The sequence below is a fragment of the Corvus hawaiiensis genome, chromosome 20, assembly GCF_020740725.1.
Source record: "Corvus hawaiiensis isolate bCorHaw1 chromosome 20, bCorHaw1.pri.cur, whole genome shotgun sequence".
Lineage (NCBI taxonomy): Eukaryota > Metazoa > Chordata > Aves > Passeriformes > Corvidae > Corvus > Corvus hawaiiensis.
In genome coordinates this window covers 7,778,384-7,794,404 of record NC_063232.1, presented here as the reverse complement: position 1 = coordinate 7,794,404, position 16,021 = coordinate 7,778,384, and the positions used below count along the sequence as shown (strand labels likewise).

Sequence of the window (16,021 nt, the reverse complement as noted above, 5' to 3'; positions counted from 1 at the left end):
CCCTTTAGGGAAGCACATGTGGCTTGTGCAGTGTACTGGAAAGTGCTTTGTGAAAGGTTTTCTACCAGCTGACTTCTGTGAGTTCCTGTATACTTCTTAACATAAAAGGAAGTGTGGGTGGAAATATGTTGAAGGATCATGGCAGTTCTCATTAATTATGAAGATCAAGAGGAGCTCTTACTGTTTTTTTAGTGTATTTCCTATACTGAAATTAGTGCATTAACTGTTACTTAAGCTTCAACCATCAGTATAATTTAATCATTAGCACAGTCTGGTTCCTGTTCTACATTTTAAAAGTAAACTACCTTGCTGCAGTAGCAATGATTCCAAGGAATGTGGGACAGCACTCAACACAGATACAAAACAGTAAGATGGATCACGCTGCATGATTGAAGAAATAGTGTCATTTTCATCACAAAGGCTGTTTCCTGCCCATGAGCCCAAAGGCCAGTGGGTGTTTAGGGAAATTCAGCATCCATTAGGTGGAGGCCACCTGAAATTCTGTCCTCTGATACCATGTTTGTCCAAATGACCTATGCAAGTTCACACTGGCAGTGAAAAACTTGGAATAGCTCTTTTATTAAGTCAGTAGATTGTCACCAGTCTTTCATCTGAAGATGAAGCTCCTCTTTACAGATGAAGTAAATGAGTCATAGAGAGAAGAAATAACAATACCTGTGATCATCCACCTGAAACAGAAATATGTTGGTTGACATCTGCATTTCAGAGTCAAACATCTACAACTAAGCATGACTGAAAAAAAGTAATACAGGAGGATCAGAGCATGGAGAGACTGAAGAGAGATTTGGCAGTAAGGAGCATAACATCTTATTCATGGGTGGTGGGGAACAACACAGCAAAAAACCAGAGGTTAAGTATTGAATAAACCATTCCAGCACAGTACCACCAGTACTTATTTTCCCTGTTATTGCCCTAAACCTTATTGCTTGTCTGAATCAAGACAAAAGATCAGACTGTCCTTTACTTAGTTCATTTTCAGAGATCAGGGCAACTGCCAGTTGCACTTACCCAGGCTGGCACAGAGATAAAAGAGACTTGTAAGCCTCCTGACCTCAAAGGTGAGCAAAAACCACCTATGTTTTGTAGACTTGGAATCAAATTTGAGAGGGATAAATTTATTGTCCAAAGGCCCCTCTAACACACAGAAACCACGTAACCAGACTCTGAGCATTATCATGCTCTTCATTCAGTTCATGCACTTCTCTTTATACACATTCAATCCAGAGAAGAAAGTCAGCCTTAGAGCTCCCAGCATGGTGTCCTACACTCTGTTGATTAGGTGAAGCATAGCCTGTTTTATAAAGCCTCTGGTAAGTCTCTGTATAGTTCCATGTGCCCTCCAAAAAACAGGGAGACAAAGATCCCCCATAATGGGGCAACTCCGCATTCTTCCAGATGTCAAAGCATCATGGGCATGCCTGCAAACCCTCCAAGCTCAGTCTCTGTGCATTGCAAATCAAAATTCCTTCTGGATCAATAATTTGCATTGGATGTCAAAAAATTATTCCCCTCTATATACCTCTTCTTGTTGTCACCAGAGGTGTCAAGATTTATGTGTTCTCTGACCTAGTCAAACAAGCTCTGTAACAAATTGGAGCCAGCCTGTACTTCGTGAGAAAAAAGAAAAAAGCTGTTTATTTCCCTGTTGTTTGGGCCTTGCCACAAAGATTGTTTCAGACCCAAAGACTGTATCACTACCAGATGTTTTCTAGCAGAGCTACAGAATGTACTGCGAAAGGCAGGAGAATCCTGTTTCCTTTTCATGAACTGGAGTGTGTTAGAAGATCAAAGCTGAGGGACAGGAGCCAAGATAAAAAAGTTTCCTATCTCTGTCCAGGACTTCAAAAAATATTTCAGTACCTACAACCTAAGCGGTGTTTAATGAGTAAGGGGAGGGAAACAAGGCTTCAATTTTGACACTTAAGAAAAAAGCCAGGCTTTTAAAATGTCTTCAGCAGGCAATGCCTAGACATGGTTTGGACTGCTGGTGTGGCTCTGGGTGCTGACCACTGAAACATCCAGCTCAGTTTCTCTACCTTTAATTCTCCAGAAAAGCAAAACTATCCTTAAAAAGGCTCTGACACTGTAATTTAACATAGGGAATGCTTTTCCAGAAGATCCCAAGGCACACAAGAAACAATCTTTGTAACAACTTGCAGATGAGAAAATTGGAGCATAAAGGCCCACAGTCCCACACAGGATCACCTACGGTCCACTGATTTCCAGTCACTAAAGCAGCCAATGAGCCAGGTGGTCCCAAATAGGTTGGTGTGATTAAGTCCCACATTAATGAGCTCTGCCAGAGCTGTATGTGAGGTATGGAATAGTAGCAATTTTCCTGTGTAAAGCAGAAGGAGTCTGGAAAAGGTAGGAAGCTATTAACAGTACAACTAACTGCCCTCTGCTTCCTGCCAAAAAATGTATGCTTGTAATTAAGGAGAGGTTTCAACCAAAGACCATGTCTGACCTAATTTAAATACCACAGTAATGGGCAGAGCATAAATACACAGCTCAAACATCATGTTTCTGTACTGATGGAATAGGCTGTTACCCTGTCACCAGGAGACGACTGGAGAACCATCCACTGATCCCTGCTGTCAATTCTCAGTAAGATGATAAAAGGTTTAAAGAAAAGGTTTAGAAAAAGGAGGTTATTTCTTTATGCAGAAATATTATGTCCTGTGATAGGAGAGTAGCAAGATGCCCCAAATAACCTCACTCACCAACTGGATATTGCTGCAGGGATTGCCAGGAGCGAAGGGCAGCCTCAGCTCCCGAAAATTTCAGCCTCTGCTATAACAGATCTAGAAAGGCTGAGAAAGCTTGATCCTTTGCCAGGTGTTCATTTTCATTTTAGAATGTTTATTGCAGAAAATACTTTATAACATGGATTTTGGCTGTCAAATGCCGTGATATAACCCAGATCCAGGAACTTGCACTCACTCCTTCAGTTTCCTGTCAATTTAGTTGTATTAATTGCACTACACAAATTGTATTATATGTTCCAGTAAAACAGAATCAATGTGAGAATGCTGCCAGTGTAGCTTTCTACAGAGCACTGTACAGGGACACATGAGAACTGGCTTCTAATCCAGTTTCTGGTTTTATTGCTGGTGTAAAATGGAAACTCCCTCCATCTCAACAACTCCTTTCACAACAGCAAAAGGGAAACAATGATACTGACCTGATCTGTAAAGTGCTTTGAACTCATCAGAATGAATGTGGAAGACACTCATTAAAATAGCTAATGCTGCCTTCTTCCCTGTTCCAGTCCTAAATACTGACAGACAAACTCAATATAATATACAACAAATAAGTGAAAAAAACCCAAATATAAAGTTAACAAGTGGGAAAATACAATTAAGGTAAATTATTCTGTGGAATTCAATGCCAGAGTATATTAAAGGTAATTATAAGATAGTTATACTGCAGCAGTAGCTATATTAATTCTAATTAGAATTTAAAAGTTTGAGACAACTCAACTCTTGAAGAAAAGTAAGCTTCTCTGAACAGATTCTATGATTGTTTGATACCACACTTAAGGTTTGCTTCTCTTTTCTTTGAGCCTGTAACAGTAACAGTGAGCTTCTCAAAGGGGGTGTTTGCCTGAACAGGCATCTGTTCAGGTCTGTTCCAGTCAGTAATTCAGCTGTACCTTTCATTTCACATTCTTTGCAATACTTCTACGAATGTTTGTGGTAACAGAACAGAAATAGCAGGTTACTATCTGAGATGTTTATTGAAGAAAGGAAATAAGAAATTAATAGAGCCCTTTTTTTTGTATGCAAAACACTCACACATACGAATTAAGCCATGTCATGCCCATTTAGCATGCTAAGAAAAGAGATGAGGATACTTACAAACTGGGCTTAAAATGTCATGGAAACAGCTGTCCTCCCAACAGGCTGAAATTCATTTATTTGTTGTATCCAGACAAGTTTGGCAGAGAAACCCACGGCATTCACACCTATGTATCACATCAAAATCTGTGATTTTTAAGCAGACTAGAAATACCAATCCAAAATCCAAACAAATGATTGCACCTTGTTGGGATTTTTTTGTTTGCAGGGGTAGATTTAAGAGATTATTAATACTTTGTGACATCAAGGTCATAAAACAAAGCCATATTGCACTTCCAGAGAAAATTGCCTTGCAAATGACATACTGCAGTGACTTTCAGGTCCCAATAGTCAAGGAGTTGAAGTCTAACAATTTCCCCACTTAGAATTCCCAGCTCATGCAGATCCTCCTTCACAGGGCTGATGTGACTGAAGCCCTGATTTTGTTTCCATGGAACATAAAGAGGATATTAGAATTAACCCCTGTAAACAGCACTTCAAACTTGGAAGGCAGTTTCACTCTCCCTATCCCCATATTGCAAAAAAAGCCATATCACTATATTTAAAGACCAGTTTGTGTCCCTGGTAGATCTAGAAGTACATAAGCAAGTCAATCTGGACTGCAGATGAAAAGAAAGTAGAACCTTGTTAGATTCACTCCATCATTACTGCCTTGGGACGGTGCTGTTTTCAGAGGTGTCAAGTGTATGAAAAATCTTGTAAGCCTATATCCCAGAAGCAGATAGAATGGTGAAGGACTTTTCCTGTACCAGTGTGGGCTTGCAGGAGGTGGCTGTCATTCCCAACACAAAACAAGACCTGTCCCACAACAGTTCTGCCATTTGTTTTCACAGAAACTGTGCCTGGAGACTGCCAAAGTTAAGGCCTCAGCAAGGACATGCTGCCACCCAGCTCTCCTGGAGGTCTCTGATCTCTGCAGCAGCAGTTTGCAATCACTTCCCAGCTCCACAACCTACATCCCACATCTGGCTGTGGGCTTGTCTCAGTGAGAGAGATTATTTTGTCACCCATTGCCATGAAACTTCATCCAAGCACCCAGTGCTAGGAAACACATTGTGCTCCCAGCCTGCTGATTTCAATAGGGAATCGCAGCCCAAATTTAGCAAAAGTCATAAGTGCAGGTTTAACTCCACATACAGGAGCAATCTCCGGGACATTAATTAGATTAATCACACCATGAAAGTCAGCTCCACACCAAGTGTGCACTGCTGTGCTGTGGCTTGCAGGTGCACAGTTCCCTAATCAGGATCAAGCCTTTCCCTGGGTTATATTTTTTGAGGTGCAGTGGGATGTCATTAAGAGACAACATAAGCTTGTAGCTCCTAAATCCTTCATTTCTTCAAGAAAGATCCACTTTGCTGCAGCATAGGATTTTCTAATTATACTCCTCCTTTCTACCCGGTTTTCCAGCTGCATAAAGAAGTCAAATCCCTCACTTACACTGACTGATGTATTGGGGAAATAAAGTCTGCTTCTGGCAGCTATCTTTTCAATCATTCATTTCCATAAAATTCCAGTTCTAATAAACCAGTTTATAACCTACAATCTTGACGAGGTGAGGTGTATCAGGTTCCTCTGTACACCTTTCACTTGACACGCATGTGTGTGCACACAACATGCTATAGCACTGTATCCTGAGGTTATTTTCTATAAGTAATAATATTTCCATTCTGAAATGAGGTTTACTAAGCTCAGTTGTGATTACTACAATGCACTGAAACAAGGGAAGTTCATAAGGGGCATTTTGCTGTATTCTGGTTGTATTAGGTCAAACCATCCACTCACAGTTAAGATTCTGGCTGATAATCTGTACAATCAATCCCATTTTCAAAGCTGCTATAGATCCATTTTACAAAAAAGATTGTGTGTGCAGCTCTGCACTTCTCTATTCCATTCCAACAAGTTTCCTACAGTGAAGGAACTCAGTGCAGGTGGCATCTGTGTTCAGCTGTATCACCCATCAACAGGAGATGAACCCCTGGAAGACAGAGAAAGCAACAGCTCAATCCCAGCTCACATTCACCCTAGTGACAATATGTATTTTTTGTGACTTTTCAGCATCTTTATCACCTTATGTCACGGCATTTTAGGAGGTTTTAAAATATGAATTCACTGATCAGACAAAAAGGGATGTCTCTAAAGAACAGTGGAGTCATAGAGGATGTAGAACACACAGTTTATACAGCTCTACTGCTTGGGAAGCACCTAGCCTGATTAAGAATCCTCCTCTAGTGCATCAACAAACCATGTTTTACATTAATAACAACTGAAATACTGAGCAAATGTCTTGAACAAGTTAGTTTGTTTAATTTAACAGAGAAGTGGATGAAATAACCAATCAATCACCAAATAACCATTCTACAGGTGGGGGGAAATGCATATCATGTTTAGGGAATAAAAGTAATATTTTTCAACATCTAAGACCTTTTTCTGAGCTATTGGTCAACTTGTATTTAACCAAACCTATACCGTGTCATACACAAATACCCTGCATGTCCAAACATGTAAATACATGCACAGAGACATGCTTATTAATATGCATAAACCCTGCACAAATGTAATTGTGTATGTCATTAAAGGAGGAAGTCAAATGTGCACAATATAGGCAATAAAGGCCACATTGTAATGCCAAACCTCTCTCTTCTTGGGCAAGGCATTTCAAGCTTTCCTGGTTTAGTTTTGCCACATGCATATTGGCAGCATCTTTTTTCCAGCAAATGTGCAGCCTGGATGAAAGAGGTTTTTAGCCATTCAGGTAAAGATTCTATCAAAATGTCACTGGCAAGCATACATGCAGAACTGGAAAGCTAAATCCCAGAAGAGACTTGAAAATAATTATGAAAATATATCTACCACATTGAGCTGTTCTTAGCTGGTACGAGTACTGAATTCAGGGACTGCCTTAGGAGAACTACTGAGGAGGATCCAGAAATGGTGTGGGAATCAGTCTCTAATCTCAGCTCTGGTACCAGTATAACAGTGAAAAGAAATACCTGCATGGAAAGATTTGCTTGGCAGCCTGGAAATTTCCAGGACAAATGATGTTTAGGGGATAATAGTTCCTAAAACCCAGAAAAAAACCCCCCATAGTAAATACTTTTGGTATTTACTCATATGTGTAAGAAAGTAGTATTTGACATCCCTTCACTTCATCCATTAAGTCTTCAAAGTAGGAGCACAGTAACCAACAGGGTAAACATTATTGTTTAATATTATTGTTTGCATATCCTATTAAATCTGAATAAAGTGCCAAGACAAGAGGAGCTGCAAGAAAAATTAAGCTAATGCAAAAGAATCTTGATAAACTCTTGAAACAGACAGAAAAATCAAGGCGTGATTCAGCTGTGACAAGGGATTGTCTAACTCTACATTCATCTGGACAAATAATAAAATAATAAGAAAAAAAAAGGTGGGGAAAAGACTGAAAACCAAGCATTAGCCATGTTCTGAAAAAAAGATAATAAAAAATTTCAGTTCAAACTGAAATGTTTTAGTTCCTCAGTTACAAACTGCTTGAAATAAGGTATTTCAAAGTCAGCTGTTCCTTAGTATTGGCTCCAGAAAGCATAGCTCACACTGTAAACAGTCACTGGACTAAACCCTCAAACCCTTTCCTCTATCCTCTGTTCTCCTTGCCAGTGAGGGCAGAGGCATCAGCAACCACAGCAATAAAAAGCACTGGCAGTGGTTTCCTCCCTTCATGGCTCCAGGAGAACAGCTCATATTTTATTCAGGAAAAGCGAGGCCTCTGGAGGTCTAAGCAAAAAAACCAGGAAGTAAGTATTTCTTGGGGACAGTTGGTCACAGGCTGGCAAGTGTCCAGGACATCAAGAAGGAGGGGCAGGGGTGCAGGATGGAAGCATGAAAGCTGCTTTCCTTCCAGCCTTCCTGCCATGGTAGGAAGGAGCATCACAAAGGGCAAACTGTACCCGGAATGTCTGCATGGTGATCCAGAGCAGGAAGGAACAAACTCAGGTGGTGTCCTGCAGTGGGGTCCTACAGGGAGTCACTGCCTTAGAGGGGAAATCCAAGATGTGCAGTCAGGATAGAGGCATTACAGGATGGGATCCCTCCAAGGTTTAGTTGGGAGAGCTTAATATTTACCCCAGCCACTTGCATAAGCTCTTGCTTTGAGTTCTCTGGGTAATTCCTCTCCCCACTTTGCCATACTCCTCTCATGTCCCAAAATTACATCACTCTAAAGATTGTTTTGCAAGTGCCTTCGGAACAGGACCACACCTGAGCCCAGAATAAGCACTTTCACGGGAAAAGAGATCTCTTCCCAGATAGCCAGACAGCCCTCTTCCATTGTGCCCCCAATAACAGACCACCCTTAAACAATCCTCTGCAGTGCTTTGATTTCCTGAGAAGACAACATGAAGGTGCAGATGTCATTGGTCATCTCTGGTTGCGTGCAGAGGAACAACCATCAGTCCCTCACAGCTCAAACCGAACACCCAGCACGGGCTGTGCCTCCCCTCAGGAGCCTTTCCATCAGCACTGACTGGCTCTGAACTTTAATTATTTTGCACAGGACACTGAAATAAGAACTTTCTGAGAAGCTTGAACTCCTCCTCATGAATTCTGGAATCTTCAGGGAAAGAAAGACTCTACCTGTTACTTTCTGACAGACTTCCTAAAAGAGGACACATGCAGACGAGTTATCTCTTGAAAATTACAGAAGAAATGTAGTATTTTACATTAACATTCCTCCTTCATCGCTTTAGTTACTGCCTAATGGATATTAGCCCTCAGAATACCTCCCCTGTAGGGCTGAGCAAATGAGAAACAAGTCATAGCAAAGCAGTCAGAATGAAAGGAAGGGGAAAAACCAACGCAATAAAAACCCCCACACATGAGGAGAAGCAGAAAAATGCACCCTGGGATGCAGCAGCCAACATTCATTTAATAATGTCAACATTTGAGACGCATGGCTTTCCTGGGTAGCAGCAAAATATATGGATTAATAATGACATGTGGTGTGATCAGATAAAAAGTAAATTTATATTTAAAGTGCTCTTTATGGTAAGGGGGTAAGAGGAGGAAGAAATAATTCTCTATCAGTGCAAGCATCACCTAAGCTTACTGTTGCACATAGAAATTTTAAAAACAACAAAAAGCCCTAAGAAACCACCCTTAAATTAAATCAACTATCCATATGTACAAAATGGTTTCATACTTCTCCAAGCCAATTGCAACAGAATCTTTTTACCCTGTGACTTGCAGCATCAAAGCTCTGCAAACAACCAAGGACGCTGAATCAGTGCATCTTCTGTGCAACCCAAACACTCTGAGGTGCTGTGAGTGCATGGAACAAAGGAGACTGATACAAGGATTTCCCTTCCTGCTACAGTTAAAGCTGCTTTGAGGAAGTACAGGTTAAAAAACACAAAAGAAAGATATGTAAGTTAATGTTTAATTGATCAGGTTAACTCTATTACCATTAAAGCAAGATTTACTGATACTAGATAGGCAATCTGTCTCATTGGGTTCTTACACAGTGGGTAAATGCAACAGTGAAGTGAAAAATGACTGCTGCTTCAATGGAGCCCTCCCAGTATTAGAATTTAGTGCCCTTTCCTGTTGTGTTTATGTTTTAGAGGAAACCACCACCTTACAGTAGGTCAGCAGAAAGAGCAACCAAGCTGCAGGGAAATCAGGCATTTTCAGGAAAGTGACTAAACATCAGGAGGTTATCCAACCTGTGTTCAAACCTGCAGATGAGTCCCACTTACTCTATAAGGCACGCTCTGACAGGATTTGTTCACTTGGAAGTGGCACAGCCCAAGTGACTAATGCAAGAAAGAGAAACTTCTTCTCCTCTCCCCTATTTTTCAGACTTCTGTGATAACTGGAAACAATAAACAACAAATGTCCTAAATTGAAAGATATAGTGAACCTAATTAAGGTTTAATTTAGGGAAGCAGCCTTAAATTTAGGGAGTTAACCCAGGTGGAGGAGAGACTGGATTGCAGGGCTAATAAACAAAGGCTTACCTGCACAGGAATGTCCTGTCACAGCTCCTTTGAAAGAGGCTGCCTGGAGCCCTGGGGCCAACTCTACCTGTGCAGTGCCAGCTCATGCAGCACCTGGGTTTTGCTGGACTTCAACCCCATAAACCAGAATACATCTTCACCCAGTAACACAGGACTGTGTCCTTTCATGTCAGACTAAGGAAGGGTTCACAAGCAATTTTCTCCTCTGACAATCAACTGCATGTTTTGGTATTTGGCTCTAGACTTACTAGACCAAGTCATCATTTCAATCGCAAATTGATATGCAGCCACTAAAACGAACCTTAAGAGTACAAGTCCTGGTTTTTATTCCTGATCTAGGCAAAACCACATCAAACATTTGGAGTAAAAAAATCACCTATGCACACAGAGATCCAAAGAGAATAACTCCTTTTTTATTTTTGTCAGATTTTTCTCACGTCTTCTATCATGAGCACTCTAAACCAAACCAGACTTGACCCTTACCGTAACCTTTTGCTAAATTCCTCCTTTATGCTTTAGGAACTTGATGGCTTGGAACACAGCAGCTCTTCCTTCTGATATTTCTAAATCTATGCTCTGCAGACTTGAATGAATCCAAGAGTTCCACAGCCTAGTAAGTCCTGGGCTGTCAATAAACAACAACATTATGGCATTTCCATCTGTGACATGTACAAAATGAATGCAGATGAATGTTAAGATTTACTCTGTTGCATTCAGCCAAACAAAGTCTCTGATCAAGTTTTGCCCAGCATTTAAGAGACTAGATACAGCTGAAATGGGTTGCATAATGTCATGCAGTACCAATTAGGGGCAGTCAGTGAAGAATGTTCCCAGACTGCTGATGCAAGGAATGAGCACAAGAAAGTACAAATGCTGGATGCACTCTGGCAGTATTGTGCTGTATCGTGGCTGCATGGTGTCTGACCAAAACTCAAGCAATACTGTAACGTTAAAAAGTACAATCCACTTTATATCAAATTTGTTGCAAATTTCTTTTGACGGTTCTGATAAACATAAATCAAGCCAGTCCACATTCTCATTTTTATGGGAAACATAGACCAAGTGTTACATCTGAAAACACAAAGAGAGTGGCACACTGGTAAAAGAATGGATGAACCCAGATTGTCTACTTCCATTTCAAACACTTGGATTGTACCGTTCATCAGAGCTCCCGAATCACTCCTGTGGTTCTGCACCAGCTTGGGGCTGAGTCTTTAAGCAGAAAGCTCACAGAGCCATTAGATTCTTTCTTCGTCATCAAGATCCTTTCCCCTACACAAAGGAGTCCCAGCAAGCACTTGCTCTGCAGGATGCTCTTTGCAACATCTATGTTTGGCAGTAAGTCATGCACAGAATCACTTTCTCAGCTTCCTCAGTGAAAAGCTAGAGGCTGTGTCCTCCCTGGAAGCAAACAGAACCCTGCTACAGTCTAATGGTGACGTAAGACCCTGACACGGAGGAGAAAAGGTGGTGCTCCATACCAGCCCCAGCTGCAGGTGCAAACAGACAAGTGCACCCAGGGAGGCTGCACAAGAAGAAAAGCATGGCAAGCACAAAGGATCATTCCCCTCTCCTACACTTTCAGCTTCATCAACCATGTTAGGAGCCAACAGCTGCATTTTGGCATCTAGGAAAAATGTACGTGTAGAGAATTTACCTGGTTTTGCAGACAAAACAGGAATTCTAAGAGAAAGTCAATTCTCTTGGATGTCCCGGGTGACCTGTGTGGCTTTAACCCAGGCGTCCATACTCCCTCTACTGACTGAAGCTGTAACCACGCGGCTGGACTTGGGCTGGACATCCGTTGCTCTCTATTATGTGCTTAAAGAAGAAAGGAAATTTCAGTCACATTTTCAGTCTTAAGCATCCAAAGGGCAGGAGAGTAGGACTGGCTAGTCACTGCTGCTGCATCCTTTTCTTGTAACCTAGTGTAAAGCTCTGACAAATGCCTCAACACATGCAGAAAAATAATGATAAAGCTTCTCTGGCTTAAAATGGCACTTAAAACCCATTCTTTTAAGTATTTTCAGATGCTTATAGAAAAGAATTTTAAATACATGCAACTTTAGAGTCTCCCAGTAGCAATCAGCTGACCTTGATCTTTCCAGCTGCTCTGTCACCACAACCTGTGCCTTGCCTCACTTTCAGCACTGTGAATTTCTTAACTGCAGATGTTGGTGGCATGCTGCTTAAAATTTTGTGTGGTAGTATTAAAAAAAAAGATTTAAAGTTACTTAATGAAAATGCAAAAATATGAGATGAGATGAGATGAGATGAGATGAGATGAGATGAGATGAGATGAGATGCTGCAAATAAAAGTGCTCAGGTAACAGTGTGGGCAGGTGTCATGCTGTATTTACCCAGTGTGTTCTGGTGAGCTGCTGTTGCTGTGCAGCTCTTGGAGATGCTCACAAGAGTAAGGATGAGGCAGTGGATGGAGAAATACACAGGGATATGGCTGTGTGCTGGTGAAGAGGAAATGTGGGACCTCAGCCATTACACTTAGCAAGAAATTTTAAAGGGTACCTTTAAAATTAGCTCAGCACAGCTGTATCCCCAAGGCCATTCTATGGATAAACATATGAAGAATGGACAGGGCTTGTGATGCTACAAAACAAGGACAAGTTAATACCTGCATACTTACAGCATCATTCCATTTTGCTCTAGAGCTCAACCACAGCAGCTCTGCAGGAATCAGGGCCCCTGTCAGTCTGGGTGCAGACGTGTCAGGCCGAGGAAACCTCCTGATACGGTGATGCCCTATTTCATGAAGCACCAGCCCAGCCTCCCTTCTAACAGCCCCATCATTACTTTCACTCCCACTATTTGTTCTAGCTCTGCTCTCTGCCTTAAGCCTCACTGAGCACAAGATAAAATGGTTGGTAGCATGAGAATTCATTCCACTGTCTCCAGCCTAGCTGTGTGAAAGAGAGAGAGCACAGAGAGAGAATAGCCTGCAAGGGGACTGCAGACTCCACATGTCCCTGGCAGCGAGGCCATCTGTGCTTCATGACCTACTTGTGGCTGTGAAACAGCAGCAGGCTGCAGCTGGAGCCAAAGCTTTAGCTGCAGTGGTGGGGCCAGCGATGGACAGCTCAAGGAACCCTGCACTTCTCTTAATACTGCAATTTCAGACCTCAGCCCCTGGTCTTCTAGACCTGCAGGATAACATGCATGTGTGTTAGCCCTAACAGTAACAGTAAGCTGAACTCACAGATTTAACCTAAAAGCAAAACAACCTTGAATAGAAAACCATTCTGCCCTCCCTCCCCAAACCACTGCATATAAGAAATTTTTATATATAATATACAGATGCATACTTTTTGCTAACAATTGCCTGAAGTTAGTTTCCTCTCATGCATTATTTCTATTGCTTTCTGGGTTTTACACCTCACATCACCCTCGTTCTTGCTTTTCACTGTCTTCAACTACTGCGTCACTTTTAGCGTTTTCACTAATTTCAATTTGTTGTTCAAACTCCAAACAAGCCACCCTCACTTTCACCAACCATAGCATGCAAAGCAGCAATTCTTTTGCCACGACTTCTGCATTTACCCAATTCTCTGAGGAAACGTGTTGTGCTAAGCTTTAGTTTCCCTGTGGGGACTAGAGCCTGAGCCCTTGACTTAGAGCTGGTCTGAGAAGAGCTTCCATACGATCTTTAGAAGACCTGTTCTCTACACCTCAAGAATCTAAAGCTGGGACTTCCTTGCTGCTGGGCTGACAAGATCATGATTTATTTCTCTGAAGGGGATCCCCACTACTAGTAATAGATGCTGTTTGAATACACTGAAGAGGAACACTCCAATTGCTGAATAAACCATTAGCAAAAAGCCTTTGTCGGTACTCTATACTGATTACAAGTACTTAGTAAACTTTTCTATACATCTTTTGGGGTATGAGCGAGAAGGATCTGAAAGAATAATCTTAAATTCAGGATTATTCTCCTTTCAGGATAACACAGTACATCTGCGTACATGTGTATTTAGGCATTGCTGATGACACATCAAAAGTTCTGCTATTTCAGCATTGAATTTGGAATTCATTTCACCCTGGATGTATCCTGTGATCTCAACTGTCAGACTACAATAAGAACAGCTCGGATCTTGGGACATGACGGGTTTTAAAACTTTCAGCTCACATTTGCCTCTCCACCTGCCACATATCCCTATCAATACTGTTATGCCTTAATAAATACTTGTTCTGTGTTTGATAAACCACTGTGAGAAGCTCCTGCCTACGCTTGGGCTGCAGCACTTTAGGAGACCATGCTCAAAACTACATTTATTTCAACTGTTAGCCGAAACATCACAAAATCTGTCATCAGGCTCTCTGCAATGGTTGTTATCATTAGCCTTTCTTATTGTCCTTTGAGTGCTTATCAGCAGCAATCCTACACATAAGAGTAGGAGAATTAATGCTAGCCAGGAAAATGATGTCTTATCTGGAAACTGGTACTTCCTAAGAGCAGAACTACTGTTTAATTTGGCAAGAAACCAAAGCATATCCAGGGTGCTGCATGACAGGCTGTTATGACCAACAGTGCTGCAGTATTTCACTGTCTCATGTTGGATTCTGATGAGCACTGCAGAAAATTAAATCTAAAGACAAGAGTAAAAGAGTGAATTTGAGTGTCACAGGAACAAACAGCCTGAATACCAAAAAAAAAAGCTAACTCTCACCCCCATATGCCATATAATTATTTAATTATCTACTTTACCTCCAATGGAGGCAGTTAATCCACTGTTGATGTTAACTCAGCCAGGCACATGAGGGCTGCAGAACACTTCCAATTTTACCTTTACCCTTACATAACACTTATCCTACAACCACTGGGACCCACTACAGCTATTAATAAAAACAACATGCAAAACAAGATTAAAGCACTTACCACCTACATAAAAAGTCAGATATTAGACGGCACTTTGCAAAACAGGAACTTCACCCTCCGGAGTTTCAGAGCCTTAGGAGAAACTCAGCAAACTCCATCACTGTCAGGCCATAGGCAGAACCAGTTTTACAGGCTGAAGGCAAATGCTCATATGTCAACCTCAAAATACCAATAACAGGTACTGACAGTAACACTGGAATACAGATGTTGTACTTGTTGACAAGTAAGATGAGGTTACTCCGTCACTGCTCACACTGAGCTTCAAATAAGGTCAGTTGTGAGTTCCTGCCTCACACCAATCTTAAATTAGAAACACTTCCCAAGGAATCAGGGCCCAGACTGAAGGACAGATGCTCTGCTCACTGAGCTAACACAAATGTCATTAATTACGTGGAGCATAAACAGAGCTGAAAGATGTACCGAGGCCCCAGTAACTACTGAGGTTGAAAATGAGTACTGATTTCCAAATTCTAATGCTATGGATACAACAACCCAGTTCTCTGTCAGGGGCTGGTAGCATGTAGGGGCACCAATAAGCTTGGTACCATAACACTTCATCAAAATTATCAATTAATAAAAAAAATTAGTCTTGACTTAGGTGGATGAGCCACCTTGACTTAACCTGGAAAAGAACATTTAGAATCATAGAATCACAGAAGGGTTTGGGTTGGAAAAGATCTTAAAAGCTCATTTCATTCCACCCTCTGCCATGGGGACACCTTCCACTAGACAAGATTGCTCCAAGCCCATCCAATCTGCCCTTGAGCACTTCCAGGGACAGGGCAGCCAGAGCTTTCCTGGGCAACCTGTATACATTGTACGTGTTCAATAAATAGAGCCAAAATCATCCCCCCCTCCATAACGTAACTGCTTACAATATTTTGCAATGCATCTTGTATTGTTTTCATTTTAAGGGGGGAAAATAGCGGTAGATAGAAGAAACAAAGTTTTAGACCCCTGAAATGCAAACATGTTACTATTATTATCTTAACACGCAGTAGGGTAAGAAGCCCAGCGAGTCCAAATAGCCGAGCACAAGCTCACCCAGCCGAGTTGCGAGCGGCCTCCCCCCACCAACCATCCTTCCTCGGCATAGCCCAGCCCAGCCCGGCCGCACCACCACAGGCCGGGGCTGCCGCCTCCCCGCCCCACCGAGCAGCCACAGGAGCAGGCAGCCGCCCGGAGAGCGCCCACCCCGCTGCCTCCGCCGGCCCGCCCCGGAGGCGGGCCCGCCAACACGGCCCCCCCCTTCC

The 16,021-nt window shown here is 41.9% G+C and overlaps 1 protein-coding gene across 10 annotated transcripts in view; it reads right to left on the bottom strand.

Annotated features, from left to right (window-relative positions):
* CLIP2 (CAP-Gly domain containing linker protein 2) overlaps nucleotides 1-16,021 on the bottom strand; it is a 99,174-nt gene that overhangs the window by 83,061 nt on the left and 92 nt on the right. Inside the window, exons 1-3 of one of the 10 annotated variants that reach the window (XM_048324241.1) lie at nucleotides 15,813-15,924; nucleotides 11,535-11,698; nucleotides 10,361-10,502 (exon numbers count right to left, since the gene is read on the bottom strand). The gene's annotated coding sequence lies outside the window, so the exon portion shown is untranslated. Of the gene's footprint in view, nucleotides 1-10,360; nucleotides 10,503-11,534; nucleotides 15,480-15,812; nucleotides 15,925-16,021 lie in introns of those variants that run through there. The other 9 variants (XM_048324231.1, XM_048324233.1, XM_048324237.1 and 6 more) reach the window with 9 other exon arrangements.